We start from the raw sequence: 23,863 nt of genomic DNA, 5'->3' as shown, positions 1-23,863 counted from the left end.
TGGCAAAGAAATATATCGTTTTTTCCTCTGAAAGTTCAACACAATGCAACCTTCCAAAATAGAATTCTGACATCAAGAATTCCGTCTATAGTACATTTGAGTGCACCTGTCATTTTCTCAGTCTCTGTGTATGCATGGAGCAAGATATAGGCTCATGGATTTAAGAATGAGAGGATATCATGAGACAGCAATCTCCACCTACGGCCATACTACCTTGAAAGCGCCCGATCCCGTCAGATCTCGGAAGCTAAGCAGGGTGAGGCTTGATTAGTACTGGGTTGGGAGACTGCCTGGGAATACCAGGTGCTGTGGGTGTTTTTATTTTTTGCTTCCCTAATGAAAATATACATGGCATTCCTTGCAGCAAATTAAAATGTTTCATTTTTTACTACTTTTTTCCCGCAGTGGCAAAGAAATATATCGTTTTTTCCTCTGAAAGTTCAACACAATGCAACCTTCCAAAATAGAATTCTGACATCAAGAATTCCGTCTATAGTACATTTGAGTGCACCTGTCATTTTCTCAGTCTCTGTGTATGCATGGAGCAAGATATAGGCTCATGGATTTAAGAATGAGAGGATATCATGAGACAGCAATCTCCACCTACGGCCATACTACCTTGACAGCGCCCGATCCCGTCAGATCTCGGAAGCTAAGCAGGGTGAGGCTTGATTAGTACTGGGTTGGGAGACTGCCTGGGAATACCAGGTGCTGTAGGGGTTTTTATTTTTCGCTTCCCTAATGAAAATATACATGGCATTCCTCGCAGCAAATGAAAATGTTTCATTTCTTGCTACTTTTTTCCCGCAGTGGCAAAGAAATATATCGTTTTTTCCTCTGAAAGTTCAACACAATGCAACCTTCCAAAATAGAATTCTGACATCAAGAATTCCATCTATAGTACATTTGAGTGCACCTGTCATTTTCTCAGTCTCTGTGTATGCATGGAGCAAGATATAGGCTCATGGATTTAAGAATGAGAGGATATCATGAGACAGCAATCTCCACCTACGGCCATACTACCTTGACAGCGCCCGATCCCGTCAGATCTCGGAAGCTAAGCAGGGTGAGGCTTGATTAGTACTGGGTTGGGAGACTGCCTGGGAATACCAGGTGCTGTAGGGGTTTTTATTTTTCGCTTCCCTAATGAAAATATACATGGCATTCCTCGCAGCAAATGAAAATGTTTCATTTCTTGCTACTTTTTTCCCGCAGTGGCAAAGAAATATATCGTTTTTTCCTCTGAAAGTTCAACACAATGCAACCTTCCAAAATAGAATTCTGACATCAAGAATTCCGTCTATAGTACATTTGAGTGCACCTGTCATTTTCTCAGTCTCTGTGTATGCATGGAGCAAGATATAGGCTCATGGATTTAAGAATGAGAGGATATCATGAGACAGCAATCTCCACCTACGGCCATACTACCTTGAAAGCGCCCGATCCCGTCAGATCTCGGAAGCTAAGCAGGGTGAGGCTTGATTAGTACTGGGTTGGGAGACTGCCTGGGAATACCAGGTGCTGTGGGTGCTGTGGGTGTTTTTATTTTTTGCTTCCCTAATGAAAATATACATGGCATTCCTTGCAGCAAATGAAAATGTTTCATTTTTTACTACTTTTTTCCCGCAGTGGCAAAGAAATATATCGTTTTTTCCTCAGAAAGTTCAACACAATGCAACCTTCCAAAATAGAATTCTGACATCAAGAATTCCGTCTATAGTACATTTGAGTGCACCTGTCATTTTCTCAGTCTCTGTGTATGCATGGAGCAAGATATAGGCTCATGGATTTAAGAATGAGAGGATATCATGAGACAGCAATCTCCACCTACGGCCATACTACCTTGACAGCGCCCGATCCCGTCAGATCTCGGAAGCTAAGCAGGGTGAGGCTTGATTAGTACTGGGTTGGGAGACTGCCTGGGAATACCAGGTGCTGTAGGGGTTTTTATTTTTCGCTTCCCTAATGAAAATATACATGGCATTCCTCGCAGCAAATGAAAATGTTTCATTTCTTGCTACTTTTTTCCCGCAGTGGCAAAGAAATATATCGTTTTTTCCTCTGAAAGTTCAACACAATGCAACCTTCCAAAATAGAATTCTGACATCAAGAATTCCGTCTATAGTACATTTGAGTGCACCTGTCATTTTCTCAGTCTCTGTGTATGCATGGAGCAAGATATAGGCTCATGGATTTAAGAATGAGAGGATATCATGAGACAGCAATCTCCACCTACGGCCATACTACCTTGAAAGCGCCCGATCCCGTCAGATCTCGGAAGCTAAGCAGGGTGAGGCTTGATTAGTACTGGGTTGGGAGACTGCCTGGGAATACCAGGTGCTGTAGGGGTTTTTATTTTTCGCTTCCCTAATGAAAATATACATGGCATTCCTCGCAGCAAATGAAAATGTTTCATTTCTTGCTACTTTTTTCCCGGAGTGGCAAAGAAATATATTGTTTTTTCCTCTGAAAGTTCAACACAATGCAACCTTCCAAAATAGAATTCTGACATCAAGAATTCCGTCTATAGTATATTTGAGTGCACCTGTCATTTTCTCAGTCTCTGATTTAATTTCTCCATTTAAGGTAATTCTTCAAGAATGTATTTTTTTAACGGTCACAATAATACACTTATGCCTCCCATGTCATTTAGAAATATATCATACAGGCCTCAGAACACTCAGCATGTTATATGGTGAGCTTGTGGCTCACAGAGTTGGGGTGTGCAGTGTTCAAGCTGATACTTGGAAGAGATAGTGAGTTCAAATCCAAACAGGAGGAGGTTGAATATAGGCACCTCTGAAATTTTTTACTACTTTTTTCCCGCAGTGGCAAAGAAATATATCGTTTTTTCCTCTGAAAGTTCAACACAATGCAACCTTCCAAAATAGAATTCTGACATCAAGAATTCCGTCTATAGTACATTTGAGTGCACCTGTCATTTTCTCAGTCTCTGTGTATGCATGGAGCAAGATATAGGCTCATGGATTTAAGAATGAGAGGATATCATGAGACAGCAATCTCCACCTACGGCCATACTACCTTGACAGCGCCCGATCCCGTCAGATCTCGGAAGCTAAGCAGGGTGAGGCTTGATTAGTACTGGGTTGGGAGACTGCCTGGGAATACCAGGTGCTGTAGGGGTTTTTATTTTTCGCTTCCCTAATGAAAATATACATGGCATTCCTCGCAGCAAATGAAAATGTTTCATTTCTTGCTACTTTTTTCCCGCAGTGGCAAAGAAATATATCGTTTTTTCCTCTGAAAGTTCAACACAATGCAACCTTCCAAAATAGAATTCTGACATCAAGAATTCCATCTATAGTACATTTGAGTGCACCTGTCATTTTCTCAGTCTCTGTGTATGCATGGAGCAAGATATAGGCTCATGGATTTAAGAATGAGAGGATATCATGAGACAGCAATCTCCACCTACGGCCATACTACCTTGACAGCGCCCGATCCCGTCAGATCTCGGAAGCTAAGCAGGGTGAGGCTTGATTAGTACTGGGTTGGGAGACTGCCTGGGAATACCAGGTGCTGTAGGGGTTTTTATTTTTCGCTTCCCTAATGAAAATATACATGGCATTCCTCGCAGCAAATGAAAATGTTTCATTTCTTGCTACTTTTTTCCCGCAGTGGCAAAGAAATATATCGTTTTTTCCTCTGAAAGTTCAACACAATGCAACCTTCCAAAATAGAATTCTGACATCAAGAATTCCGTCTATAGTACATTTGAGTGCACCTGTCATTTTCTCAGTCTCTGTGTATGCATGGAGCAAGATATAGGCTCATGGATTTAAGAATGAGAGGATATCATGAGACAGCAATCTCCACCTACGGCCATACTACCTTGACAGCGCCCGATCCCGTCAGATCTCGGAAGCTAAGCAGGGTGAGGCTTGATTAGTACTGGGTTGGGAGACTGCCTGGGAATACCAGGTGCTGTAGGGGTTTTTATTTTTCGCTTCCCTAATGAAAATATACATGGCATTCCTCGCAGCAAATGAAAATGTTTCATTTCTTGCTACTTTTTTCCCGCAGTGGCAAAGAAATATATCGTTTTTTCCTCTGAAAGTTCAACACAATGCAACCTTCCAAAATAGAATTCTGACATCAAGAATTCCATCTATAGTACATTTGAGTGCACCTGTCATTTTCTCAGTCTCTGTGTATGCATGGAGCAAGATATAGGCTCATGGATTTAAGAATGAGAGGATATCATGAGACAGCAATCTCCACCTACGGCCATACTACCTTGACAGCGCCCGATCCCGTCAGATCTCGGAAGCTAAGCAGGGTGAGGCTTGATTAGTACTGGGTTGGGAGACTGCCTGGGAATACCAGGTGCTGTAGGGGTTTTTATTTTTCGCTTCCCTAATGAAAATATACATGGCATTCCTCGCAGCAAATGAAAATGTTTCATTTCTTGCTACTTTTTTCCCGCAGTGGCAAAGAAATATATCGTTTTTTCCTCTGAAAGTTCAACACAATGCAACCTTCCAAAATAGAATTCTGACATCAAGAATTCCGTCTATAGTACATTTGAGTGCACCTGTCATTTTCTCAGTCTCTGTGTATGCATGGAGCAAGATATAGGCTCATGGATTTAAGAATGAGAGGATATCATGAGACAGCAATCTCCACCTACGGCCATACTACCTTGAAAGCGCCCGATCCCGTCAGATCTCGGAAGCTAAGCAGGGTGAGGCTTGATTAGTACTGGGTTGGGAGACTGCCTGGGAATACCAGGTGCTGTGGGTGCTGTGGGTGTTTTTATTTTTTGCTTCCCTAATGAAAATATACATGGCATTCCTTGCAGCAAATGAAAATGTTTCATTTTTTACTACTTTTTTCCCGCAGTGGCAAAGAAATATATCGTTTTTTCCTCAGAAAGTTCAACACAATGCAACCTTCCAAAATAGAATTCTGACATCAAGAATTCCGTCTATAGTACATTTGAGTGCACCTGTCATTTTCTCAGTCTCTGTGTATGCATGGAGCAAGATATAGGCTCATGGATTTAAGAATGAGAGGATATCATGAGACAGCAATCTCCACCTACGGCCATACTACCTTGACAGCGCCCGATCCCGTCAGATCTCGGAAGCTAAGCAGGGTGAGGCTTGATTAGTACTGGGTTGGGAGACTGCCTGGGAATACCAGGTGCTGTAGGGGTTTTTATTTTTCGCTTCCCTAATGAAAATATACATGGCATTCCTCGCAGCAAATGAAAATGTTTCATTTCTTGCTACTTTTTTCCCGCAGTGGCAAAGAAATATATCGTTTTTTCCTCTGAAAGTTCAACACAATGCAACCTTCCAAAATAGAATTCTGACATCAAGAATTCCGTCTATAGTACATTTGAGTGCACCTGTCATTTTCTCAGTCTCTGTGTATGCATGGAGCAAGATATAGGCTCATGGATTTAAGAATGAGAGGATATCATGAGACAGCAATCTCCACCTACGGCCATACTACCTTGAAAGCGCCCGATCCCGTCAGATCTCGGAAGCTAAGCAGGGTGAGGCTTGATTAGTACTGGGTTGGGAGACTGCCTGGGAATACCAGGTGCTGTGGGTGTTTTTATTTTTTGCTTCCCTAATGAAAATATACATGGCATTCCTTGCAGCAAATTAAAATGTTTCATTTTTTACTACTTTTTTCCCGCAGTGGCAAAGAAATATATCGTTTTTTCCTCTGAAAGTTCAACACAATGCAACCTTCCAAAATAGAATTCTGACATCAAGAATTCCGTCTATAGTACATTTGAGTGCACCTGTCATTTTCTCAGTCTCTGTGTATGCATGGAGCAAGATATAGGCTCATGGATTTAAGAATGAGAGGATATCATGAGACAGCAATCTCCACCTACGGCCATACTACCTTGACAGCGCCCGATCCCGTCAGATCTCGGAAGCTAAGCAGGGTGAGGCTTGATTAGTACTGGGTTGGGAGACTGCCTGGGAATACCAGGTGCTGCAGGGGTTTTTATTTTTCGCTTCCCTAATGAAAATATACATGGCATTCCTCGCAGCAAATGAAAATGTTTCATTTCTTGCTACTTTTTTCCCGCAGTGGCAAAGAAATATATCGTTTTTTCCTCTGAAAGTTCAACACAATGCAACCTTCCAAAATAGAATTCTGACATCAAGAATTCCATCTATAGTACATTTGAGTGCACCTGTCATTTTCTCAGTCTCTGTGTATGCATGGAGCAAGATATAGGCTCATGGATTTAAGAATGAGAGGATATCATGAGACAGCAATCTCCACCTACGGCCATACTACCTTGACAGCGCCCGATCCCGTCAGATCTCGGAAGCTAAGCAGGGTGAGGCTTGATTAGTACTGGGTTGGGAGACTGCCTGGGAATACCAGGTGCTGTAGGGGTTTTTATTTTTCGCTTCCCTAATGAAAATATACATGGCATTCCTCGCAGCAAATGAAAATGTTTCATTTCTTGCTACTTTTTTCCCGCAGTGGCAAAGAAATATATCGTTTTTTCCTCTGAAAGTTCAACACAATGCAACCTTCCAAAATAGAATTCTGACATCAAGAATTCCGTCTATAGTACATTTGAGTGCACCTGTCATTTTCTCAGTCTCTGTGTATGCATGGAGCAAGATATAGGCTCATGGATTTAAGAATGAGAGGATATCATGAGACAGCAATCTCCACCTACGGCCATACTACCTTGAAAGCGCCCGATCCCGTCAGATCTCGGAAGCTAAGCAGGGTGAGGCTTGATTAGTACTGGGTTGGGAGACTGCCTGGGAATACCAGGTGCTGTGGGTGCTGTGGGTGTTTTTATTTTTTGCTTCCCTAATGAAAATATACATGGCATTCCTTGCAGCAAATGAAAATGTTTCATTTTTTACTACTTTTTTCCCGCAGTGGCAAAGAAATATATCGTTTTTTCCTCAGAAAGTTCAACACAATGCAACCTTCCAAAATAGAATTCTGACATCAAGAATTCCGTCTATAGTACATTTGAGTGCACCTGTCATTTTCTCAGTCTCTGTGTATGCATGGAGCAAGATATAGGCTCATGGATTTAAGAATGAGAGGATATCATGAGACAGCAATCTCCACCTACGGCCATACTACCTTGACAGCGCCCGATCCCGTCAGATCTCGGAAGCTAAGCAGGGTGAGGCTTGATTAGTACTGGGTTGGGAGACTGCCTGGGAATACCAGGTGCTGTAGGGGTTTTTATTTTTCGCTTCCCTAATGAAAATATACATGGCATTCCTCGCAGCAAATGAAAATGTTTCATTTCTTGCTACTTTTTTCCCGCAGTGGCAAAGAAATATATCGTTTTTTCCTCTGAAAGTTCAACACAATGCAACCTTCCAAAATAGAATTCTGACATCAAGAATTCCGTCTATAGTACATTTGAGTGCACCTGTCATTTTCTCAGTCTCTGTGTATGCATGGAGCAAGATATAGGCTCATGGATTTAAGAATGAGAGGATATCATGAGACAGCAATCTCCACCTACGGCCATACTACCTTGAAAGCGCCCGATCCCGTCAGATCTCGGAAGCTAAGCAGGGTGAGGCTTGATTAGTACTGGGTTGGGAGACTGCCTGGGAATACCAGGTGCTGTGGGTGTTTTTATTTTTTGCTTCCCTAATGAAAATATACATGGCATTCCTTGCAGCAAATTAAAATGTTTCATTTTTTACTACTTTTTTCCCGCAGTGGCAAAGAAATATATCGTTTTTTCCTCAGAAAGTTCAACACAATGCAACCTTCCAAAATAGAATTCTGACATCAAGAATTCCGTCTATAGTACATTTGAGTGCACCTGTCATTTTCTCAGTCTCTGTGTATGCATGGAGCAAGATATAGGCTCATGGATTTAAGAATGAGAGGATATCATGAGACAGCAATCTCCACCTACGGCCATACTACCTTGACAGCGCCCGATCCCGTCAGATCTCGGAAGCTAAGCAGGGTGAGGCTTGATTAGTACTGGGTTGGGAGACTGCCTGGGAATACCAGGTGCTGTAGGGGTTTTTATTTTTCGCTTCCCTAATGAAAATATACATGGCATTCCTCGCAGCAAATGAAAATGTTTCATTTCTTGCTACTTTTTTCCCGCAGTGGCAAAGAAATATATCGTTTTTTCCTCAGAAAGTTCAACACAATGCAACCTTCCAAAATAGAATTCTGACATCAAGAATTCCGTCTATAGTACATTTGAGTGCACCTGTCATTTTCTCAGTCTCTGTGTATGCATGGAGCAAGATATAGGCTCATGGATTTAAGAATGAGAGGATATCATGAGACAGCAATCTCCACCTACGGCCATACTACCTTGAAAGCGCCCGATCCCGTCAGATCTCGGAAGCTAAGCAGGGTGAGGCTTGATTAGTACTGGGTTGGGAGACTGCCTGGGAATACCAGGTGCTGTGGGTGTTTTTATTTTTTGCTTCCCTAATGAAAATATACATGGCATTCCTTGCAGCAAATTAAAATGTTTCATTTTTTACTACTTTTTTCCCGCAGTGGCAAAGAAATATATCGTTTTTTCCTCAGAAAGTTCAACACAATGCAACCTTCCAAAATAGAATTCTGACATCAAGAATTCCGTCTATAGTACATTTGAGTGCACCTGTCATTTTCTCAGTCTCTGTGTATGCATGGAGCAAGATATAGGCTCATGGATTTAAGAATGAGAGGATATCATGAGACAGCAATCTCCACCTACGGCCATACTACCTTGACAGCGCCCGATCCCGTCAGATCTCGGAAGCTAAGCAGGGTGAGGCTTGATTAGTACTGGGTTGGGAGACTGCCTGGGAATACCAGGTGCTGTAGGGGTTTTTATTTTTCGCTTCCCTAATGAAAATATACATGGCATTCCTCGCAGCAAATGAAAATGTTTCATTTCTTGCTACTTTTTTCCCGCAGTGGCAAAGAAATATATCGTTTTTTCCTCTGAAAGTTCAACACAATGCAACCTTCCAAAATAGAATTCTGACATCAAGAATTCCATCTATAGTACATTTGAGTGCACCTGTCATTTTCTCAGTCTCTGTGTATGCATGGAGCAAGATATAGGCTCATGGATTTAAGAATGAGAGGATATCATGAGACAGCAATCTCCACCTACGGCCATACTACCTTGACAGCGCCCGATCCCGTCAGATCTCGGAAGCTAAGCAGGGTGAGGCTTGATTAGTACTGGGTTGGGAGACTGCCTGGGAATACCAGGTGCTGTAGGGGTTTTTATTTTTCGCTTCCCTAATGAAAATATACATGGCATTCCTCGCAGCAAATGAAAATGTTTCATTTCTTGCTACTTTTTTCCCGCAGTGGCAAAGAAATATATCGTTTTTTCCTCTGAAAGTTCAACACAATGCAACCTTCCAAAATAGAATTCTGACATCAAGAATTCCGTCTATAGTACATTTGAGTGCACCTGTCATTTTCTCAGTCTCTGTGTATGCATGGAGCAAGATATAGGCTCATGGATTTAAGAATGAGAGGATATCATGAGACAGCAATCTCCACCTACGGCCATACTACCTTGAAAGCGCCCGATCCCGTCAGATCTCGGAAGCTAAGCAGGGTGAGGCTTGATTAGTACTGGGTTGGGAGACTGCCTGGGAATACCAGGTGCTGTGGGTGCTGTGGGTGTTTTTATTTTTTGCTTCCCTAATGAAAATATACATGGCATTCCTTGCAGCAAATGAAAATGTTTCATTTTTTACTACTTTTTTCCCGCAGTGGCAAAGAAATATATCGTTTTTTCCTCAGAAAGTTCAACACAATGCAACCTTCCAAAATAGAATTCTGACATCAAGAATTCCGTCTATAGTACATTTGAGTGCACCTGTCATTTTCTCAGTCTCTGTGTATGCATGGAGCAAGATATAGGCTCATGGATTTAAGAATGAGAGGATATCATGAGACAGCAATCTCCACCTACGGCCATACTACCTTGACAGCGCCCGATCCCGTCAGATCTCGGAAGCTAAGCAGGGTGAGGCTTGATTAGTACTGGGTTGGGAGACTGCCTGGGAATACCAGGTGCTGTAGGGGTTTTTATTTTTCGCTTCCCTAATGAAAATATACATGGCATTCCTCGCAGCAAATGAAAATGTTTCATTTCTTGCTACTTTTTTCCCGCAGTGGCAAAGAAATATATCGTTTTTTCCTCTGAAAGTTCAACACAATGCAACCTTCCAAAATAGAATTCTGACATCAAGAATTCCGTCTATAGTACATTTGAGTGCACCTGTCATTTTCTCAGTCTCTGTGTATGCATGGAGCAAGATATAGGCTCATGGATTTAAGAATGAGAGGATATCATGAGACAGCAATCTCCACCTACGGCCATACTACCTTGAAAGCGCCCGATCCCGTCAGATCTCGGAAGCTAAGCAGGGTGAGGCTTGATTAGTACTGGGTTGGGAGACTGCCTGGGAATACCAGGTGCTGTGGGTGTTTTTATTTTTTGCTTCCCTAATGAAAATATACATGGCATTCCTTGCAGCAAATTAAAATGTTTCATTTTTTACTACTTTTTTCCCGCAGTGGCAAAGAAATATATCGTTTTTTCCTCAGAAAGTTCAACACAATGCAACCTTCCAAAATAGAATTCTGACATCAAGAATTCCGTCTATAGTACATTTGAGTGCACCTGTCATTTTCTCAGTCTCTGTGTATGCATGGAGCAAGATATAGGCTCATGGATTTAAGAATGAGAGGATATCATGAGACAGCAATCTCCACCTACGGCCATACTACCTTGACAGCGCCCGATCCCGTCAGATCTCGGAAGCTAAGCAGGGTGAGGCTTGATTAGTACTGGGTTGGGAGACTGCCTGGGAATACCAGGTGCTGTAGGGGTTTTTATTTTTCGCTTCCCTAATGAAAATATACATGGCATTCCTCGCAGCAAATGAAAATGTTTCATTTCTTGCTACTTTTTTCCCGCAGTGGCAAAGAAATATATCGTTTTTTCCTCAGAAAGTTCAACACAATGCAACCTTCCAAAATAGAATTCTGACATCAAGAATTCCGTCTATAGTACATTTGAGTGCACCTGTCATTTTCTCAGTCTCTGTGTATGCATGGAGCAAGATATAGGCTCATGGATTTAAGAATGAGAGGATATCATGAGACAGCAATCTCCACCTACGGCCATACTACCTTGAAAGCGCCCGATCCCGTCAGATCTCGGAAGCTAAGCAGGGTGAGGCTTGATTAGTACTGGGTTGGGAGACTGCCTGGGAATACCAGGTGCTGTGGGTGTTTTTATTTTTTGCTTCCCTAATGAAAATATACATGGCATTCCTTGCAGCAAATTAAAATGTTTCATTTTTTACTACTTTTTTCCCGCAGTGGCAAAGAAATATATCGTTTTTTCCTCAGAAAGTTCAACACAATGCAACCTTCCAAAATAGAATTCTGACATCAAGAATTCCGTCTATAGTACATTTGAGTGCACCTGTCATTTTCTCAGTCTCTGTGTATGCATGGAGCAAGATATAGGCTCATGGATTTAAGAATGAGAGGATATCATGAGACAGCAATCTCCACCTACGGCCATACTACCTTGACAGCGCCCGATCCCGTCAGATCTCGGAAGCTAAGCAGGGTGAGGCTTGATTAGTACTGGGTTGGGAGACTGCCTGGGAATACCAGGTGCTGTAGGGGTTTTTATTTTTCGCTTCCCTAATGAAAATATACATGGCATTCCTCGCAGCAAATGAAAATGTTTCATTTCTTGCTACTTTTTTCCCGCAGTGGCAAAGAAATATATCGTTTTTTCCTCTGAAAGTTCAACACAATGCAACCTTCCAAAATAGAATTCTGACATCAAGAATTCCGTCTATAGTACATTTGAGTGCACCTGTCATTTTCTCAGTCTCTGTGTATGCATGGAGCAAGATATAGGCTCATGGATTTAAGAATGAGAGGATATCATGAGACAGCAATCTCCACCTACGGCCATACTACCTTGAAAGCGCCCGATCCCGTCAGATCTCGGAAGCTAAGCAGGGTGAGGCTTGATTAGTACTGGGTTGGGAGACTGCCTGGGAATACCAGGTACTGTAGGGGTTTTTATTTTTCGCTTCCCTAATGAAAATATACATGGCATTCCTCGCAGCAAATGAAAATGTTTCATTTCTTGCTACTTTTTTCCCGGAGTGGCAAAGAAATATATTGTTTTTTCCTCTGAAAGTTCAACACAATGCAACCTTCCAAAATAGAATTCTGACATCAAGAATTCCGTCTATAGTATATTTGAGTGCACCTGTCATTTTCTCAGTCTCTGATTTAATTTCTCCATTTAAGGTAATTCTTCAAGAATGTATTTTTTTAACGGTCACAATAATACACTTATGCCTCCCATGTCATTTAGAAATATATCATACAGGCCTCAGAACACTCAGCATGTTATATGGTGAGCTTGTGGCTCACAGAGTTGGGGTGTGCAGTGTTCAAGCTGATACTTGGAAGAGATAGTGAGTTCAAATCCAAACAGGAGGAGGTTGAATATAGGCACCTCTGAAATTTTTTTACTACTTTTTTCCCGCAGTGGCAAAGAAATCTATCGTTTTTTCCTCTGAAAGTTCAACACAATGCAACCTTCCAAAATAGAATTCTGACATCAAGAATTCCGTCTATAGTACATTTGAGTGCACCTGTCATTTTCTCAGTCTCTGTGTATGCATGGAGCAAGATATAGGCTCATGGATTTAAGAATGAGAGGATATCATGAGACAGCAATCTCCACCTACGGCCATACTACCTTGAAAGCGCCCGATCCCGTCAGATCTCGGAAGCTAAGCAGGGTGAGGCTTGATTAGTACTGGGTTGGGAGACTGCCTGGGAATACCAGGTGCTGTGGGTGTTTTTATTTTTTGCTTCCCTAATGAAAATATACATGGCATTCCTTGCAGCAAATTAAAATGTTTCATTTTTTACTACTTTTTTCCCGCAGTGGCAAAGAAATATATCGTTTTTTCCTCAGAAAGTTCAACACAATGCAACCTTCCAAAATAGAATTCTGACATCAAGAATTCCGTCTATAGTACATTTGAGTGCACCTGTCATTTTCTCAGTCTCTGTGTATGCATGGAGCAAGATATAGGCTCATGGATTTAAGAATGAGAGGATATCATGAGACAGCAATCTCCACCTACGGCCATACTACCTTGACAGCGCCCGATCCCGTCAGATCTCGGAAGCTAAGCAGGGTGAGGCTTGATTAGTACTGGGTTGGGAGACTGCCTGGGAATACCAGGTGCTGTAGGGGTTTTTATTTTTCGCTTCCCTAATGAAAATATACATGGCATTCCTCGCAGCAAATGAAAATGTTTCATTTCTTGCTACTTTTTTCCCGCAGTGGCAAAGAAATATATCGTTTTTTCCTCTGAAAGTTCAACACAATGCAACCTTCCAAAATAGAATTCTGACATCAAGAATTCCGTCTATAGTACATTTGAGTGCACCTGTCATTTTCTCAGTCTCTGTGTATGCATGGAGCAAGATATAGGCTCATGGATTTAAGAATGAGAGGATATCATGAGACAGCAATCTCCACCTACGGCCATACTACCTTGAAAGCGCCCGATCCCGTCAGATCTCGGAAGCTAAGCAGGGTGAGGCTTGATTAGTACTGGGTTGGGAGACTGCCTGGGAATACCAGGTGCTGTGGGTGTTTTTATTTTTTGCTTCCCTAATGAAAATATACATGGCATTCCTTGCAGCAAATTAAAATGTTTCATTTTTTACTACTTTTTTCCCGCAGTGGCAAAGAAATATATCGTTTTTTCCTCAGAAAGTTCAACACAATGCAACCTTCCAAAATAGAATTCTGACATCAAGAATTCCGTCTATAGTACATTTGAGTGCACCTGTCATTTTCTCAGTCTCTGTGTATGCATGGAGCAAGATATAGGCTCATGGATTTAAGAATGAGAGGATATCATGAGACAGCAATCTCCACCTACGGCCATACTACCTTGACAGCGCCCGATCCCGTCAGATCTCGGAAGCTAAGCAGGGTGAGGCTTGATTAGTACTGGGTTGGGAGACTGCCTGGGAATACCAGGTGCTGTAGGGGTTTTTATTTTTCGCTTCCCTAATGAAAATATACATGGCATTCCTCGCAGCAAATGAAAATGTTTCATTTCTTGCTACTTTTTTCCCGCAGTGGCAAAGAAATATATCGTTTTTTCCTCTGAAAGTTCAACACAATGCAACCTTCCAAAATAGAATTCTGACATCAAGAATTCCGTCTATAGTACATTTGAGTGCACCTGTCATTTTCTCAGTCTCTGTGTATGCATGGAGCAAGATATAGGCTCATGGATTTAAGAATGAGAGGATATCATGAGACAGCAATCTCCACCTACGGCCATACTACCTTGAAAGCGCCCGATCCCGTCAGATCTCGGAAGCTAAGCAGGGTGAGGCTTGATTAGTACTGGGTTGGGAGACTGCCTGGGAATACCAGGTGCTGTGGGTGTTTTTATTTTTTGCTTCCCTAATGAAAATATACATGGCATTCCTTGCAGCAAATTAAAATGTTTCATTTTTTACTACTTTTTTCCCGCAGTGGCAAAGAAATATATCGTTTTTTCCTCAGAAAGTTCAACACAATGCAACCTTCCAAAATAGAATTCTGACATCAAGAATTCCGTCTATAGTACATTTGAGTGCACCTGTCATTTTCTCAGTCTCTGTGTATGCATGGAGCAAGATATAGGCTCATGGATTTAAGAATGAGAGGATATCATGAGACAGCAATCTCCACCTACGGCCATACTACCTTGACAGCGCCCGATCCCGTCAGATCTCGGAAGCTAAGCAGGGTGAGGCTTGATTAGTACTGGGTTGGGAGACTGCCTGGGAATACCAGGTGCTGTAGGGGTTTTTATTTTTCGCTTCCCTAATGAAAATATACATGGCATTCCTCGCAGCAAATGAAAATGTTTCATTTCTTGCTACTTTTTTCCCGCAGTGGCAAAGAAATATATCGTTTTTTCCTCAGAAAGTTCAACACAATGCAACCTTCCAAAATAGAATTCTGACATCAAGAATTCCGTCTATAGTACATTTGAGTGCACCTGTCATTTTCTCAGTCTCTGTGTATGCATGGAGCAAGATATAGGCTCATGGATTTAAGAATGAGAGGATATCATGAGACAGCAATCTCCACCTACGGCCATACTACCTTGAAAGCGCCCGATCCCGTCAGATCTCGGAAGCTAAGCAGGGTGAGGCTTGATTAGTACTGGGTTGGGAGACTGCCTGGGAATACCAGGTGCTGTGGGTGTTTTTATTTTTTGCTTCCCTAATGAAAATATACATGGCATTCCTTGCAGCAAATTAAAATGTTTCATTTTTTACTACTTTTTTCCCGCAGTGGCAAAGAAATATATCGTTTTTTCCTCAGAAAGTTCAACACAATGCAACCTTCCAAAATAGAATTCTGACATCAAGAATTCCGTCTATAGTACATTTGAGTGCACCTGTCATTTTCTCAGTCTCTGTGTATGCATGGAGCAAGATATAGGCTCATGGATTTAAGAATGAGAGGATATCATGAGACAGCAATCTCCACCTACGGCCATACTACCTTGACAGCGCCCGATCCCGTCAGATCTCGGAAGCTAAGCAGGGTGAGGCTTGATTAGTACTGGGTTGGGAGACTGCCTGGGAATACCAGGTGCTGTAGGGGTTTTTATTTTTCGCTTCCCTAATGAAAATATACATGGCATTCCTCGCAGCAAATGAAAATGTTTCATTTCTTGCTACTTTTTTCCCGCAGTGGCAAAGAAATATATCGTTTTTTCCTCTGAAAGTTCAACACAATGCAACCTTCCAAAATAGAATTCTGACATCAAGAATTCCGTCTATAGTACATTTGAGTGCACCTGTCATTTTCTCAGTCTCTGTGTATGCATGGAGCAAGATATAGGCTCATGGATTTAAGAATGAGAGGATATCATGAGACAGCAATCTCCACCTACGGCCATACTACCTTGAAAGCGCCCGATCCCGTCAGATCTCGGAAGCTAAGCAGGGTGAGGCTTGATTAGTACTGGGTTGGGAGACTGCCTGGGAATACCAGGTGCTGTGGGTGTTTTTATTTTTTGCTTCCCTAATGAAAATATACATGGCATTCCTTGCAGCAAATTAAAATGTTTCATTTTTTACTACTTTTTTCCCGCAGTGGCAAAGAAATATATCGTTTTTTCCTCAGAAAGTTCAACACAATGCAACCTTCCAAAATAGAATTCTGACATCAAGAATTCCGTCTATAGTACATTTGAGTGCACCTGTCATTTTCTCAGTCTCTGTGTATGCATGGAGCAAGATATAGGCTCATGGATTTAAGAATGAGAGGATATCATGAGACAGCAATCTCCACCTACGGCCATACTACCTTGACAGCGCCCGATCCCGTCAGATCTCGGAAGCTAAGCAGGGTGAGGCTTGATTAGTACTGGGTTGGGAGACTGCCTGGGAATACCAGGTGCTGTAGGGGTTTTTATTTTTCGCTTCCCTAATGAAAATATACATGGCATTCCTCGCAGCAAATGAAAATGTTTCATTTCTTGCTACTTTTTTCCCGCAGTGGCAAAGAAATATATCGTTTTTTCCTCTGAAAGTTCAACACAATGCAACCTTCCAAAATAGAATTCTGACATCAAGAATTCCGTCTATAGTACATTTGAGTGCACCTGTCATTTTCTCAGTCTCTGTGTATGCATGGAGCAAGATATAGGCTCATGGATTTAAGAATGAGAGGATATCATGAGACAGCAATCTCCACCTACGGCCATACTACCTTGAAAGCGCCCGATCCCGTCAGATCTCGGAAGCTAAGCAGGGTGAGGCTTGATTAGTACTGGGTTGGGAGACTGCCTGGGAATACCAGGTGCTGTGGGTGTTTTTATTTTTTGCTTCCCTAATGAAAATATACATGGCATTCCTTGCAGCAAATTAAAATGTTTCATTTTTTACTACTTTTTTCCCGCAGTGGCAAAGAAATATATCGTTTTTTCCTCAGAAAGTTCAACACAATGCAACCTTCCAAAATAGAATTCTGACATCAAGAATTCCGTCTATAGTACATTTGAGTGCACCTGTCATTTTCTCAGTCTCTGTGTATGCATGGAGCAAGATATAGGCTCATGGATTTAAGAATGAGAGGATATCATGAGACAGCAATCTCCACCTACGGCCATACTACCTTGACAGCGCCCGATCCCGTCAGATCTCGGAAGCTAAGCAGGGTGAGGCTTGATTAGTACTGGGTTGGGAGACTGCCTGGGAATACCAGGTGCTGTAGGGGTTTTTATTTTTCGCTTCCCTAATGAAAATATACATGGCATTCCTCGCAGCAAATGAAAATGTTTCATTTCTTGCTACTTTTTTCCCGCAGTGGCAAAGAAATATATCGTTTTTTCCTCAGAAAGTTCAACACAATGCAACCTTCCAAAATAGAATTCTGACATCAAGAATTCCGTCTATAGTACATTTGAGTGCACCTGTCATTTTCTCAGTCTCTGTGTATGCATGGAGCAAGATATAGGCTCATGGATTTAAGAATGAGAGGATATCATGAGACAGCAATCTCCACCTACGGCCATACTACCTTGAAAGCGCCCGATCCCGTCAGATCTCGGAAGCTAAGCAGGGTGAGGCTTGATTAGTACTGGGTTGGGAGACTGCCTGGGAATACCAGGTGCTGTGGGTGTTTTTATTTTTTGCTTCCCTAATGAAAATATACATGGCATTCCTTGCAGCAAATTAAAATGTTTCATTTTTTACTACTTTTTTCCCGCAGTGGCAAAGAAATATATCGTTTTTTCCTCAGAAAGTTCAACACAATGCAACCTTCCAAAATAGAATTCTGACATCAAGAATTCCGTCTATAGTACATTTGAGTGCACCTGTCATTTTCTCAGTCTCTGTGTATGCATGGAGCAAGATATAGGCTCATGGATTTAAGAATGAGAGGATATCATGAGACAGCAATCTCCACCTACGGCCATACTACCTTGACAGCGCCTGATCCCGTCAGATCTCGGAAGCTAAGCAGGGTGAGGCTTGATTAGTACTGGGTTGGGAGACTGCCTGGGAATACCAGGTGCTGTAGGGGTTTTTATTTTTCGCTTCCCTAATGAAAATATACATGGCATTCCTCGCAGCAAATGAAAATGTTTCATTTCTTGCTACTTTTTTCCCGCAGTGGCAAAGAAATATATCGTTTTTTCCTCTGAAAGTTCAACACAATGCAACCTTCCAAAATAGAATTCTGACATCAAGAATTCCGTCTATAGTACATTTGAGTGCACCTGTCATTTTCTCAGTCTCTGTGTATGCATGGAGCAAGATATAGGCTCATGGATTTAAGAATGAGAGGATATCATGAGACAGCAATCTCCACCTACGGCCATACTACCTTGAAAGCGCCCGATCCCGTCAGATCTCGGAAGCTAAGCAGGGTGAGGCTTGATTAGTACTGGGTTGGGAGACTGCCTGGGAATACCAGGTGCTGTGGGTGTTTTTATTTTTTGCTTCCCTAATGAAAATATACATGGCATTCCTTGCAGCAAATGAAAATGTTTCATTTTTTACTACTTTTTTCCCGCAGTGGCAAAGAAATCTATCGTTTTTTCCTCTGAAAGTTCAACACAATGCAACCTTCCAAAATAGAATTCTGACATCAAGAATTCCGTCTATAGTACATTTGAGTGCACCTGTCATTTTCTCAGTCTCTGTGTATGCATGGAGCAAGATATAGGCTCATGGATTTAAGAATGAGAGGATATCATGAGACAGCAATCTCCACCTACGGCCATACTACCTTGACAGCGCCCGATCCCGTCAGATCTCGGAAGCTAAGCAGGGTGAGGCTTGATTAGTACTGGGTTGGGAGACTGCCTGGGAATACCAGGTGCTGTAGGGGTTTTTATTTTTCGCTTCCCTAATGAAAATATACATGGCATTCCTCGCAGCAAATGAAAATGTTTCATTTCTTGCTACTTTTTTCCCGCAGTGGCAAAGAAATCTATCGTTTTTTCCTCTGAAAGTTCAACACAATGCAACCTTCCAAAATAGAATTCTGACATCAAGAATTCCGTCTATAGTACATTTGAGTGCACCTGTCATTTTCTCAGTCTCTGTGTATGCATGGAGCAAGATATAGGCTCATGGATTTAAGAATGAGAGGATATCATGAGACAGCAATCTCCACCTACGGCCATACTACCTTGAAAGCGCCCGATCCCGTCAGATCTCGGAAGCTAAGCAGGGTGAGGCTTGATTAGTACTGGGTTGGGAGACTGCCTGGGAATACCAGGTGCTGTGGGTGTTTTTATTTTTTGCTTCCCTAATGAAAATATACATGGCATTCCTTGCAGCAAATGAAAATGTTTCATTTTTTACTACTTTTTTCCCGCAGTGGCAAAGAAATATATCGTTTTTTCCTCAGAAAGTTGAACACAATGCAACCTTCCAAAATAGAATTCTGACATCAAGAATTCCGTCTATAGTACATTTGAGTGCACCTGTCATTTTCTCAGTCTCTGTGTATGCATGGAGCAAGATATAGGCTCATGGATTTAAGAATGAGAGGATATCATGAGACAGCAATCTCCACCTACGGCCATACTACCTTGACAGCGCCCGATCCCGTCAGATCTCGGAAGCTAAGCAGGGTGAGGCTTGATTAGTACTGGGTTGGGAGACTGCCTGGGAATACCAGGTGCTGTAGGGGTTTTTATTTTTCGCTTCCCTAATGAAAATATACATGGCATTCCTCGCAGCAAATGAAAATGTTTCATTTCTTGCTACTTTTTTCCCGCAGTGGCAAAGAAATCTATCGTTTTTTCCTCTGAAAGTTCAACACAATGCAACCTTCCAAAATAGAATTCTGACATCAAGAATTCCGTCTATAGTACATTTGAGTGCACCTGTCATTTTCTCAGTCTCTGTGTATGCATGGAGCAAGATATAGGCTCATGGATTTAAGAATGAGAGGATATCATGAGACAGCAATCTCCACCTACGGCCATACTACCTTGACAGCGCCCGATCCCGTCAGATCTCGGAAGCTAAGCAGGGTGAGGCTTGATTAGTACTGGGTTGGGAGACTGCCTGGGAATACCAGGTGCTGTAGGGGTTTTTATTTTTCGCTTCCCTAATGAAAATATACATGGCATTCCTCGCAGCAAATGAAAATGTTTCATTTCTTGCTACTTTTTTCCCGCAGTGGCAAAGAAATATATCGTTTTTTCCTCTGAAAGTTCAACACAATGCAACCTTCCAAAATAGAATTCTGACATCAAGAATTCCGTCTATAGTACATTTGAGTGCACCTGTCATTTTCTCAGTCTCTGTGTATGCATGGAGCAAGATATAGGCTCATGGATTTAAGAATGAGAGGATATCATGAGACAGCAATCTCCACCTACGGCCATACTACCTTGAAAGCGCCCGATCCCGTCAGATCTCGGAAGCTAAGCAGGGTGAGGCTTGATTAGTACTGGGTTGGGAGACTGCCTGGGAATACCAGGTGCTGTGGGTGTTTTTATTTTTTGCTTCCCTAATGAAAATATACATGGCATTCCTTGCAGCAAATGAAAATGTTTCATTTTTTACTACTTTTTTCCCGCAGTGGCAAAGAAATATATCGTTTTTTCCTCAGAAAGTTCAACACAATGCAACCTTCCAAAATAGAATTCTGACATCAAGAATTCCGTCTATAGTACATTTGAGTGCACCTGTCATTTTCTCAGTCTCTGTGTATGCATGGAGCAAGATATAGGCTCATGGATTTAAGAATGAGAGGATATCATGAGACAGCAATCTCCACCTACGGCCATACTACCTTGAAAGCGCCCGATCCCGTCAGATCTTGGAAGCTAAGCAGGGTGAGGCTTGATTAGTACTGGGTTGGGAGACTGCCTGGGAATACCAGGTGCTGTAGGGGTTTTTATTTTTCGCTTCCCTAATGAAAATATACATGGCATTCCTCGCAGCAAATGAAAATGTTTCATTTCTTGCTACTTTTTTCCCGGAGTGGCAAAGAAATATATTGTTTTTTCCTCTGAAAGTTCAACACAATGCAACCTTCCAAAATAGAATTCTGACATCAAGAATTCCGTCTATAGTATATTTGAGTGCACCTGTCATTTTCTCAGTCTCTGATTTAATTTCTCCATTTAAGGTAATTCTTCAAGAATGTATTTTTTTAACGGTCACAATAATACACTTATGCCTCCCATGTCATTTAGAAATATATCATACAGGCCTCAGAACACTCAGCATGTTATATGGTGAGCTTGTGGCTCACAGAGTTGGGGTGTGCAGTGTTCAAGCTGATACTTGGAAGAGATAGTGAGTTCAAATCCAAACAGGAGGAGGTTGAATATAGGCACCTCTGAAATTTTTTACTACTTTTTTCCCGCAGTGGCAAAGAAATCTATCGTTTTTTCCTCTGAAAGTTCAACACAATGCAACCTTCCAAAATAGAATTCTGACATCAAGAATTCCGTCTATAGTACATTTGAGTGCACCTGTCATTTTCTCAGTCTCTGTGTATGCATGGAGCAAGATATAGGCTCATGGATTTAAGAATGAGAGGATATCATGAGACAGCAACCTCCACCTACGGCCATACTACCTTGAAAGCTCCCGATCCCGTCAGATCTCGGAAGCTAAGCAGGGTGAGGCTTGATTAGTACTGGGTTGGGAGACTGCCTGGGAATACCAGGTGCTGTAGGGGTTTTTATTTTTCGCTTCCCTAATGAAAATATACATGGCATTCCTCGCAGCAAATGAAAATGTTTCATTTCTTGCTACTTTTTTCCCGGAGTGGCAAAGAAATATATTGTTTTTTCCTCTGAAAGTTCAACACAATGCAACCTTCCAAAATAGAATTCTGACATCAAGAATTCCGTCTATAGTATATTTGAGTGCACCTGTCATTTTCTCAGTCTCTGATTTAATTTCTCCATTTAAGGTAATTCTTCAAGAATGTATTTTTTTAACGGTCACAATAATACACTTATGCCTCCCATGTCATTTAGAAATATATCATACAGGCCTCAGAACACTCAGCATGTTATATGGTGAGCTTGTGGCTCACAGAGTTGGGGTGTGCAGTGTTCAAGCTGATACTTGGAAGAGATAGTGAGTTCAAATCCAAACAGGAGGAGGTTGAATATAGGCACCTCTGAAATTTTTTACTACTTTTTTCCCGCAGTGGCAAAGAAATCTATCGTTTTTTCCTCTGAAAGTTCAACACAATGCAACCTTCCAAAATAGAATTCTGACATCAAGAATTCCGTCTATAGTACATTTGAGTGCACCTGTCATTTTCTCAGTCTCTGTGTATGCATGGAGCAAGATATAGGCTCATGGATTTAAGAATGAGAGGATATCATGAGACAGCAATCTCCACCTACGGCCATACTACCTTGACAGCGCCCGATCCCGTCAGATCTCGGAAGCTAAGCAGGGTGAGGCTTGATTAGTACTGGGTTGGGAGACTGCCTGGGAATACCAGGTGCTGTGGGTGTTTTTATTTTTTGCTTCCCTAATGAAAATATACATGGCATTCCTTGCAGCAAATGAAAATGTTTCATTTTTTACTACTTTTTTCCCGCAGTGGCAAAGAAATCTATCGTTTTTTCCTCAGAAAGTTCAACACAATGCAACCTTCCAAAATAGAATTCTGACATCAAGAATTCCGTCTATAGTACATTTGAGTGCACCTGTCATTTTCTCAGTCTCTGTGTATGCATGGAGCAAGATATAGGCTCATGGATTTAAGAATGAGAGGATATCATGAGACAGCAATCTCCACCTACGGCCATACTACCTTGACAGCGCCCGATCCCGTCAGATCTCGGAAGCTAAGCAGGGTGAGGCTTGATTAGTACTGGGTTGGGAGACTGCCTGGGAATACCAGGTGCTGTAGGGGTTTTTATTTTTCGCTTCCCTAATGAAAATATACATGGCATTCCTCGCAGCAAATGAAAATGTTTCATTTCTTGCTACTTTTTTCCCGCAGTGGCAAAGAAATCTATCGTTTTTTCCTCTGAAAGTTCAACACAATGCAACCTTCCAAAATAGAATTCTGACATCAAGAATTCCGTCTATAGTACATTTGAGTGCACCTGTCATTTTCTCAGTCTCTGTGTATGCATGGAGCAAGATATAGGCTCATGGATTTAAGAATGAGAGGATATCATGAGACAGCAATCTCCACCTATGGCCATACTACCTTGACAGCGCCCGATCCCGTCAGATCTCGGAAGCTAAGCAGGGTGAGGCTTGATTAGTACTGGGTTGGGAGACTGCCTGGGAATACCAGGTGCTGTAGGGGTTTTTATTTTTCGCTTCCCTAATGAAAATATACATGGCATTCCTCGCAGCAAATGAAAATGTTTCATTTCTTGCTACTTTTTTCCCGCAGTGGCAAAGAAATATATCGTTTTTTCCTCTGAAAGTTCAACACAATGCAACCTTCCAAAATAGAATTCTGACATCAAGAATTCCGTCTATAGTACATTTGAGTGCACCTGTCATTTTCTCAGTCTCTGTGTATGCATGGAGCAAGATATAGGCTCATGGATTTAAGAATGAGAGGATATCATGAGACAGCAACCTCCACCTACGGCCATACTACCTTGAAAGCTCCCGATCCCGTCAGATCTCGGAAGCTAAGCAGGGTGAGGCTTGATTAGTACTGGGTTGGGAGACTGCCTGGGAATACCAGGTGCTGTAGGGGTTTTTATTTTTCGCTTCCCTAATGAAAATATACATGGCATTCCTCGCAGCAAATGAAAATGTTTCATTTCTTGCTACTTTT

The 23,863-nt window shown here is 41.8% G+C and overlaps 55 non-coding genes across 55 annotated transcripts; all 55 read left to right on the top strand.

Annotated features, from left to right (window-relative positions):
* The first annotated feature begins 196 nt into the window (after positions 1-196).
* LOC142484678 (5S ribosomal RNA) lies at positions 197-315 on the top strand. Its single transcript, XR_012798127.1, has one exon. It is a non-coding gene; the product is annotated as a 5S ribosomal RNA (ribosomal RNA).
* A 286-nt stretch (positions 316-601) lies between these two features.
* On the top strand, positions 602-720 carry LOC142484750 (5S ribosomal RNA). The gene has a single exon (XR_012798202.1). It is a non-coding gene; the product is annotated as a 5S ribosomal RNA (ribosomal RNA).
* Positions 721-1,006: 286 nt separating this feature from the next.
* On the top strand, positions 1,007-1,125 carry LOC142484749 (5S ribosomal RNA). The gene has a single exon (XR_012798201.1). It is a non-coding gene; the product is annotated as a 5S ribosomal RNA (ribosomal RNA).
* A 286-nt stretch (positions 1,126-1,411) lies between these two features.
* On the top strand, positions 1,412-1,530 carry LOC142484664 (5S ribosomal RNA). The gene has a single exon (XR_012798115.1). It is a non-coding gene; the product is annotated as a 5S ribosomal RNA (ribosomal RNA).
* A 295-nt stretch (positions 1,531-1,825) lies between these two features.
* LOC142484748 (5S ribosomal RNA) lies at positions 1,826-1,944 on the top strand. The gene has a single exon (XR_012798200.1). It is a non-coding gene; the product is annotated as a 5S ribosomal RNA (ribosomal RNA).
* A 286-nt stretch (positions 1,945-2,230) lies between these two features.
* On the top strand, positions 2,231-2,349 carry LOC142484506 (5S ribosomal RNA). The gene has a single exon (XR_012797961.1). It is a non-coding gene; the product is annotated as a 5S ribosomal RNA (ribosomal RNA).
* Positions 2,350-3,025: 676 nt separating this feature from the next.
* On the top strand, positions 3,026-3,144 carry LOC142484747 (5S ribosomal RNA). The gene has a single exon (XR_012798199.1). It is a non-coding gene; the product is annotated as a 5S ribosomal RNA (ribosomal RNA).
* Positions 3,145-3,430: 286 nt separating this feature from the next.
* LOC142484745 (5S ribosomal RNA) lies at positions 3,431-3,549 on the top strand. Its single transcript, XR_012798197.1, has one exon. It is a non-coding gene; the product is annotated as a 5S ribosomal RNA (ribosomal RNA).
* A 286-nt stretch (positions 3,550-3,835) lies between these two features.
* On the top strand, positions 3,836-3,954 carry LOC142484744 (5S ribosomal RNA). Its single transcript, XR_012798196.1, has one exon. It is a non-coding gene; the product is annotated as a 5S ribosomal RNA (ribosomal RNA).
* A 286-nt stretch (positions 3,955-4,240) lies between these two features.
* On the top strand, positions 4,241-4,359 carry LOC142484743 (5S ribosomal RNA). Its single transcript, XR_012798195.1, has one exon. It is a non-coding gene; the product is annotated as a 5S ribosomal RNA (ribosomal RNA).
* Positions 4,360-4,645: 286 nt separating this feature from the next.
* LOC142484653 (5S ribosomal RNA) lies at positions 4,646-4,764 on the top strand. Its single transcript, XR_012798104.1, has one exon. It is a non-coding gene; the product is annotated as a 5S ribosomal RNA (ribosomal RNA).
* Positions 4,765-5,059: 295 nt separating this feature from the next.
* On the top strand, positions 5,060-5,178 carry LOC142484742 (5S ribosomal RNA). The gene has a single exon (XR_012798194.1). It is a non-coding gene; the product is annotated as a 5S ribosomal RNA (ribosomal RNA).
* Positions 5,179-5,464: 286 nt separating this feature from the next.
* Positions 5,465-5,583, top strand: LOC142484642 (5S ribosomal RNA). Its single transcript, XR_012798093.1, has one exon. It is a non-coding gene; the product is annotated as a 5S ribosomal RNA (ribosomal RNA).
* Positions 5,584-5,869: 286 nt separating this feature from the next.
* On the top strand, positions 5,870-5,988 carry LOC142484306 (5S ribosomal RNA). Its single transcript, XR_012797799.1, has one exon. It is a non-coding gene; the product is annotated as a 5S ribosomal RNA (ribosomal RNA).
* A 286-nt stretch (positions 5,989-6,274) lies between these two features.
* Positions 6,275-6,393, top strand: LOC142484741 (5S ribosomal RNA). The gene has a single exon (XR_012798193.1). It is a non-coding gene; the product is annotated as a 5S ribosomal RNA (ribosomal RNA).
* Positions 6,394-6,679: 286 nt separating this feature from the next.
* On the top strand, positions 6,680-6,798 carry LOC142484630 (5S ribosomal RNA). The gene has a single exon (XR_012798082.1). It is a non-coding gene; the product is annotated as a 5S ribosomal RNA (ribosomal RNA).
* Positions 6,799-7,093: 295 nt separating this feature from the next.
* Positions 7,094-7,212, top strand: LOC142484740 (5S ribosomal RNA). Its single transcript, XR_012798192.1, has one exon. It is a non-coding gene; the product is annotated as a 5S ribosomal RNA (ribosomal RNA).
* A 286-nt stretch (positions 7,213-7,498) lies between these two features.
* Positions 7,499-7,617, top strand: LOC142484618 (5S ribosomal RNA). Its single transcript, XR_012798070.1, has one exon. It is a non-coding gene; the product is annotated as a 5S ribosomal RNA (ribosomal RNA).
* Positions 7,618-7,903: 286 nt separating this feature from the next.
* On the top strand, positions 7,904-8,022 carry LOC142484739 (5S ribosomal RNA). The gene has a single exon (XR_012798191.1). It is a non-coding gene; the product is annotated as a 5S ribosomal RNA (ribosomal RNA).
* Positions 8,023-8,308: 286 nt separating this feature from the next.
* Positions 8,309-8,427, top strand: LOC142484607 (5S ribosomal RNA). Its single transcript, XR_012798059.1, has one exon. It is a non-coding gene; the product is annotated as a 5S ribosomal RNA (ribosomal RNA).
* A 286-nt stretch (positions 8,428-8,713) lies between these two features.
* On the top strand, positions 8,714-8,832 carry LOC142484738 (5S ribosomal RNA). Its single transcript, XR_012798190.1, has one exon. It is a non-coding gene; the product is annotated as a 5S ribosomal RNA (ribosomal RNA).
* A 286-nt stretch (positions 8,833-9,118) lies between these two features.
* LOC142484737 (5S ribosomal RNA) lies at positions 9,119-9,237 on the top strand. Its single transcript, XR_012798189.1, has one exon. It is a non-coding gene; the product is annotated as a 5S ribosomal RNA (ribosomal RNA).
* A 286-nt stretch (positions 9,238-9,523) lies between these two features.
* LOC142484596 (5S ribosomal RNA) lies at positions 9,524-9,642 on the top strand. Its single transcript, XR_012798048.1, has one exon. It is a non-coding gene; the product is annotated as a 5S ribosomal RNA (ribosomal RNA).
* A 295-nt stretch (positions 9,643-9,937) lies between these two features.
* Positions 9,938-10,056, top strand: LOC142484736 (5S ribosomal RNA). The gene has a single exon (XR_012798188.1). It is a non-coding gene; the product is annotated as a 5S ribosomal RNA (ribosomal RNA).
* Positions 10,057-10,342: 286 nt separating this feature from the next.
* On the top strand, positions 10,343-10,461 carry LOC142484584 (5S ribosomal RNA). Its single transcript, XR_012798037.1, has one exon. It is a non-coding gene; the product is annotated as a 5S ribosomal RNA (ribosomal RNA).
* Positions 10,462-10,747: 286 nt separating this feature from the next.
* Positions 10,748-10,866, top strand: LOC142484734 (5S ribosomal RNA). The gene has a single exon (XR_012798186.1). It is a non-coding gene; the product is annotated as a 5S ribosomal RNA (ribosomal RNA).
* Positions 10,867-11,152: 286 nt separating this feature from the next.
* Positions 11,153-11,271, top strand: LOC142484573 (5S ribosomal RNA). Its single transcript, XR_012798026.1, has one exon. It is a non-coding gene; the product is annotated as a 5S ribosomal RNA (ribosomal RNA).
* Positions 11,272-11,557: 286 nt separating this feature from the next.
* Positions 11,558-11,676, top strand: LOC142484733 (5S ribosomal RNA). Its single transcript, XR_012798185.1, has one exon. It is a non-coding gene; the product is annotated as a 5S ribosomal RNA (ribosomal RNA).
* Positions 11,677-11,962: 286 nt separating this feature from the next.
* LOC142484168 (5S ribosomal RNA) lies at positions 11,963-12,081 on the top strand. Its single transcript, XR_012797667.1, has one exon. It is a non-coding gene; the product is annotated as a 5S ribosomal RNA (ribosomal RNA).
* Positions 12,082-12,758: 677 nt separating this feature from the next.
* Positions 12,759-12,877, top strand: LOC142484561 (5S ribosomal RNA). The gene has a single exon (XR_012798015.1). It is a non-coding gene; the product is annotated as a 5S ribosomal RNA (ribosomal RNA).
* A 286-nt stretch (positions 12,878-13,163) lies between these two features.
* Positions 13,164-13,282, top strand: LOC142484732 (5S ribosomal RNA). Its single transcript, XR_012798184.1, has one exon. It is a non-coding gene; the product is annotated as a 5S ribosomal RNA (ribosomal RNA).
* A 286-nt stretch (positions 13,283-13,568) lies between these two features.
* LOC142484549 (5S ribosomal RNA) lies at positions 13,569-13,687 on the top strand. Its single transcript, XR_012798003.1, has one exon. It is a non-coding gene; the product is annotated as a 5S ribosomal RNA (ribosomal RNA).
* A 286-nt stretch (positions 13,688-13,973) lies between these two features.
* Positions 13,974-14,092, top strand: LOC142484731 (5S ribosomal RNA). Its single transcript, XR_012798183.1, has one exon. It is a non-coding gene; the product is annotated as a 5S ribosomal RNA (ribosomal RNA).
* Positions 14,093-14,378: 286 nt separating this feature from the next.
* Positions 14,379-14,497, top strand: LOC142484538 (5S ribosomal RNA). Its single transcript, XR_012797992.1, has one exon. It is a non-coding gene; the product is annotated as a 5S ribosomal RNA (ribosomal RNA).
* A 286-nt stretch (positions 14,498-14,783) lies between these two features.
* Positions 14,784-14,902, top strand: LOC142484730 (5S ribosomal RNA). The gene has a single exon (XR_012798182.1). It is a non-coding gene; the product is annotated as a 5S ribosomal RNA (ribosomal RNA).
* Positions 14,903-15,188: 286 nt separating this feature from the next.
* On the top strand, positions 15,189-15,307 carry LOC142484527 (5S ribosomal RNA). The gene has a single exon (XR_012797981.1). It is a non-coding gene; the product is annotated as a 5S ribosomal RNA (ribosomal RNA).
* A 286-nt stretch (positions 15,308-15,593) lies between these two features.
* On the top strand, positions 15,594-15,712 carry LOC142484729 (5S ribosomal RNA). The gene has a single exon (XR_012798181.1). It is a non-coding gene; the product is annotated as a 5S ribosomal RNA (ribosomal RNA).
* A 286-nt stretch (positions 15,713-15,998) lies between these two features.
* LOC142484516 (5S ribosomal RNA) lies at positions 15,999-16,117 on the top strand. Its single transcript, XR_012797970.1, has one exon. It is a non-coding gene; the product is annotated as a 5S ribosomal RNA (ribosomal RNA).
* A 286-nt stretch (positions 16,118-16,403) lies between these two features.
* On the top strand, positions 16,404-16,522 carry LOC142484728 (5S ribosomal RNA). Its single transcript, XR_012798180.1, has one exon. It is a non-coding gene; the product is annotated as a 5S ribosomal RNA (ribosomal RNA).
* A 286-nt stretch (positions 16,523-16,808) lies between these two features.
* On the top strand, positions 16,809-16,927 carry LOC142484504 (5S ribosomal RNA). Its single transcript, XR_012797959.1, has one exon. It is a non-coding gene; the product is annotated as a 5S ribosomal RNA (ribosomal RNA).
* A 286-nt stretch (positions 16,928-17,213) lies between these two features.
* Positions 17,214-17,332, top strand: LOC142484727 (5S ribosomal RNA). The gene has a single exon (XR_012798179.1). It is a non-coding gene; the product is annotated as a 5S ribosomal RNA (ribosomal RNA).
* A 286-nt stretch (positions 17,333-17,618) lies between these two features.
* On the top strand, positions 17,619-17,737 carry LOC142484493 (5S ribosomal RNA). The gene has a single exon (XR_012797948.1). It is a non-coding gene; the product is annotated as a 5S ribosomal RNA (ribosomal RNA).
* Positions 17,738-18,023: 286 nt separating this feature from the next.
* On the top strand, positions 18,024-18,142 carry LOC142484258 (5S ribosomal RNA). Its single transcript, XR_012797753.1, has one exon. It is a non-coding gene; the product is annotated as a 5S ribosomal RNA (ribosomal RNA).
* Positions 18,143-18,428: 286 nt separating this feature from the next.
* On the top strand, positions 18,429-18,547 carry LOC142484481 (5S ribosomal RNA). The gene has a single exon (XR_012797937.1). It is a non-coding gene; the product is annotated as a 5S ribosomal RNA (ribosomal RNA).
* A 286-nt stretch (positions 18,548-18,833) lies between these two features.
* Positions 18,834-18,952, top strand: LOC142484726 (5S ribosomal RNA). The gene has a single exon (XR_012798178.1). It is a non-coding gene; the product is annotated as a 5S ribosomal RNA (ribosomal RNA).
* Positions 18,953-19,238: 286 nt separating this feature from the next.
* On the top strand, positions 19,239-19,357 carry LOC142484470 (5S ribosomal RNA). Its single transcript, XR_012797926.1, has one exon. It is a non-coding gene; the product is annotated as a 5S ribosomal RNA (ribosomal RNA).
* A 286-nt stretch (positions 19,358-19,643) lies between these two features.
* LOC142484725 (5S ribosomal RNA) lies at positions 19,644-19,762 on the top strand. The gene has a single exon (XR_012798177.1). It is a non-coding gene; the product is annotated as a 5S ribosomal RNA (ribosomal RNA).
* A 286-nt stretch (positions 19,763-20,048) lies between these two features.
* Positions 20,049-20,167, top strand: LOC142484722 (5S ribosomal RNA). The gene has a single exon (XR_012798175.1). It is a non-coding gene; the product is annotated as a 5S ribosomal RNA (ribosomal RNA).
* Positions 20,168-20,453: 286 nt separating this feature from the next.
* Positions 20,454-20,572, top strand: LOC142484459 (5S ribosomal RNA). Its single transcript, XR_012797915.1, has one exon. It is a non-coding gene; the product is annotated as a 5S ribosomal RNA (ribosomal RNA).
* A 286-nt stretch (positions 20,573-20,858) lies between these two features.
* Positions 20,859-20,977, top strand: LOC142484197 (5S ribosomal RNA). The gene has a single exon (XR_012797695.1). It is a non-coding gene; the product is annotated as a 5S ribosomal RNA (ribosomal RNA).
* Positions 20,978-21,653: 676 nt separating this feature from the next.
* LOC142484621 (5S ribosomal RNA) lies at positions 21,654-21,772 on the top strand. Its single transcript, XR_012798073.1, has one exon. It is a non-coding gene; the product is annotated as a 5S ribosomal RNA (ribosomal RNA).
* A 676-nt stretch (positions 21,773-22,448) lies between these two features.
* Positions 22,449-22,567, top strand: LOC142484648 (5S ribosomal RNA). Its single transcript, XR_012798099.1, has one exon. It is a non-coding gene; the product is annotated as a 5S ribosomal RNA (ribosomal RNA).
* Positions 22,568-22,853: 286 nt separating this feature from the next.
* LOC142484721 (5S ribosomal RNA) lies at positions 22,854-22,972 on the top strand. The gene has a single exon (XR_012798174.1). It is a non-coding gene; the product is annotated as a 5S ribosomal RNA (ribosomal RNA).
* Positions 22,973-23,258: 286 nt separating this feature from the next.
* Positions 23,259-23,377, top strand: LOC142484204 (5S ribosomal RNA). Its single transcript, XR_012797702.1, has one exon. It is a non-coding gene; the product is annotated as a 5S ribosomal RNA (ribosomal RNA).
* A 286-nt stretch (positions 23,378-23,663) lies between these two features.
* LOC142484620 (5S ribosomal RNA) lies at positions 23,664-23,782 on the top strand. Its single transcript, XR_012798072.1, has one exon. It is a non-coding gene; the product is annotated as a 5S ribosomal RNA (ribosomal RNA).
* The last annotated feature ends 81 nt before the right edge of the window (positions 23,783-23,863 follow it).

Source organism: Ascaphus truei, unplaced genomic scaffold (genome assembly GCF_040206685.1).
Source record: "Ascaphus truei isolate aAscTru1 unplaced genomic scaffold, aAscTru1.hap1 HAP1_SCAFFOLD_435, whole genome shotgun sequence".
Taxonomy (NCBI): Eukaryota; Metazoa; Chordata; class Amphibia; order Anura; family Ascaphidae; genus Ascaphus; species Ascaphus truei.
Note: the sequence above shows the minus strand (reverse complement) of the source record. Positions and strands in the feature narration are given on the sequence as shown.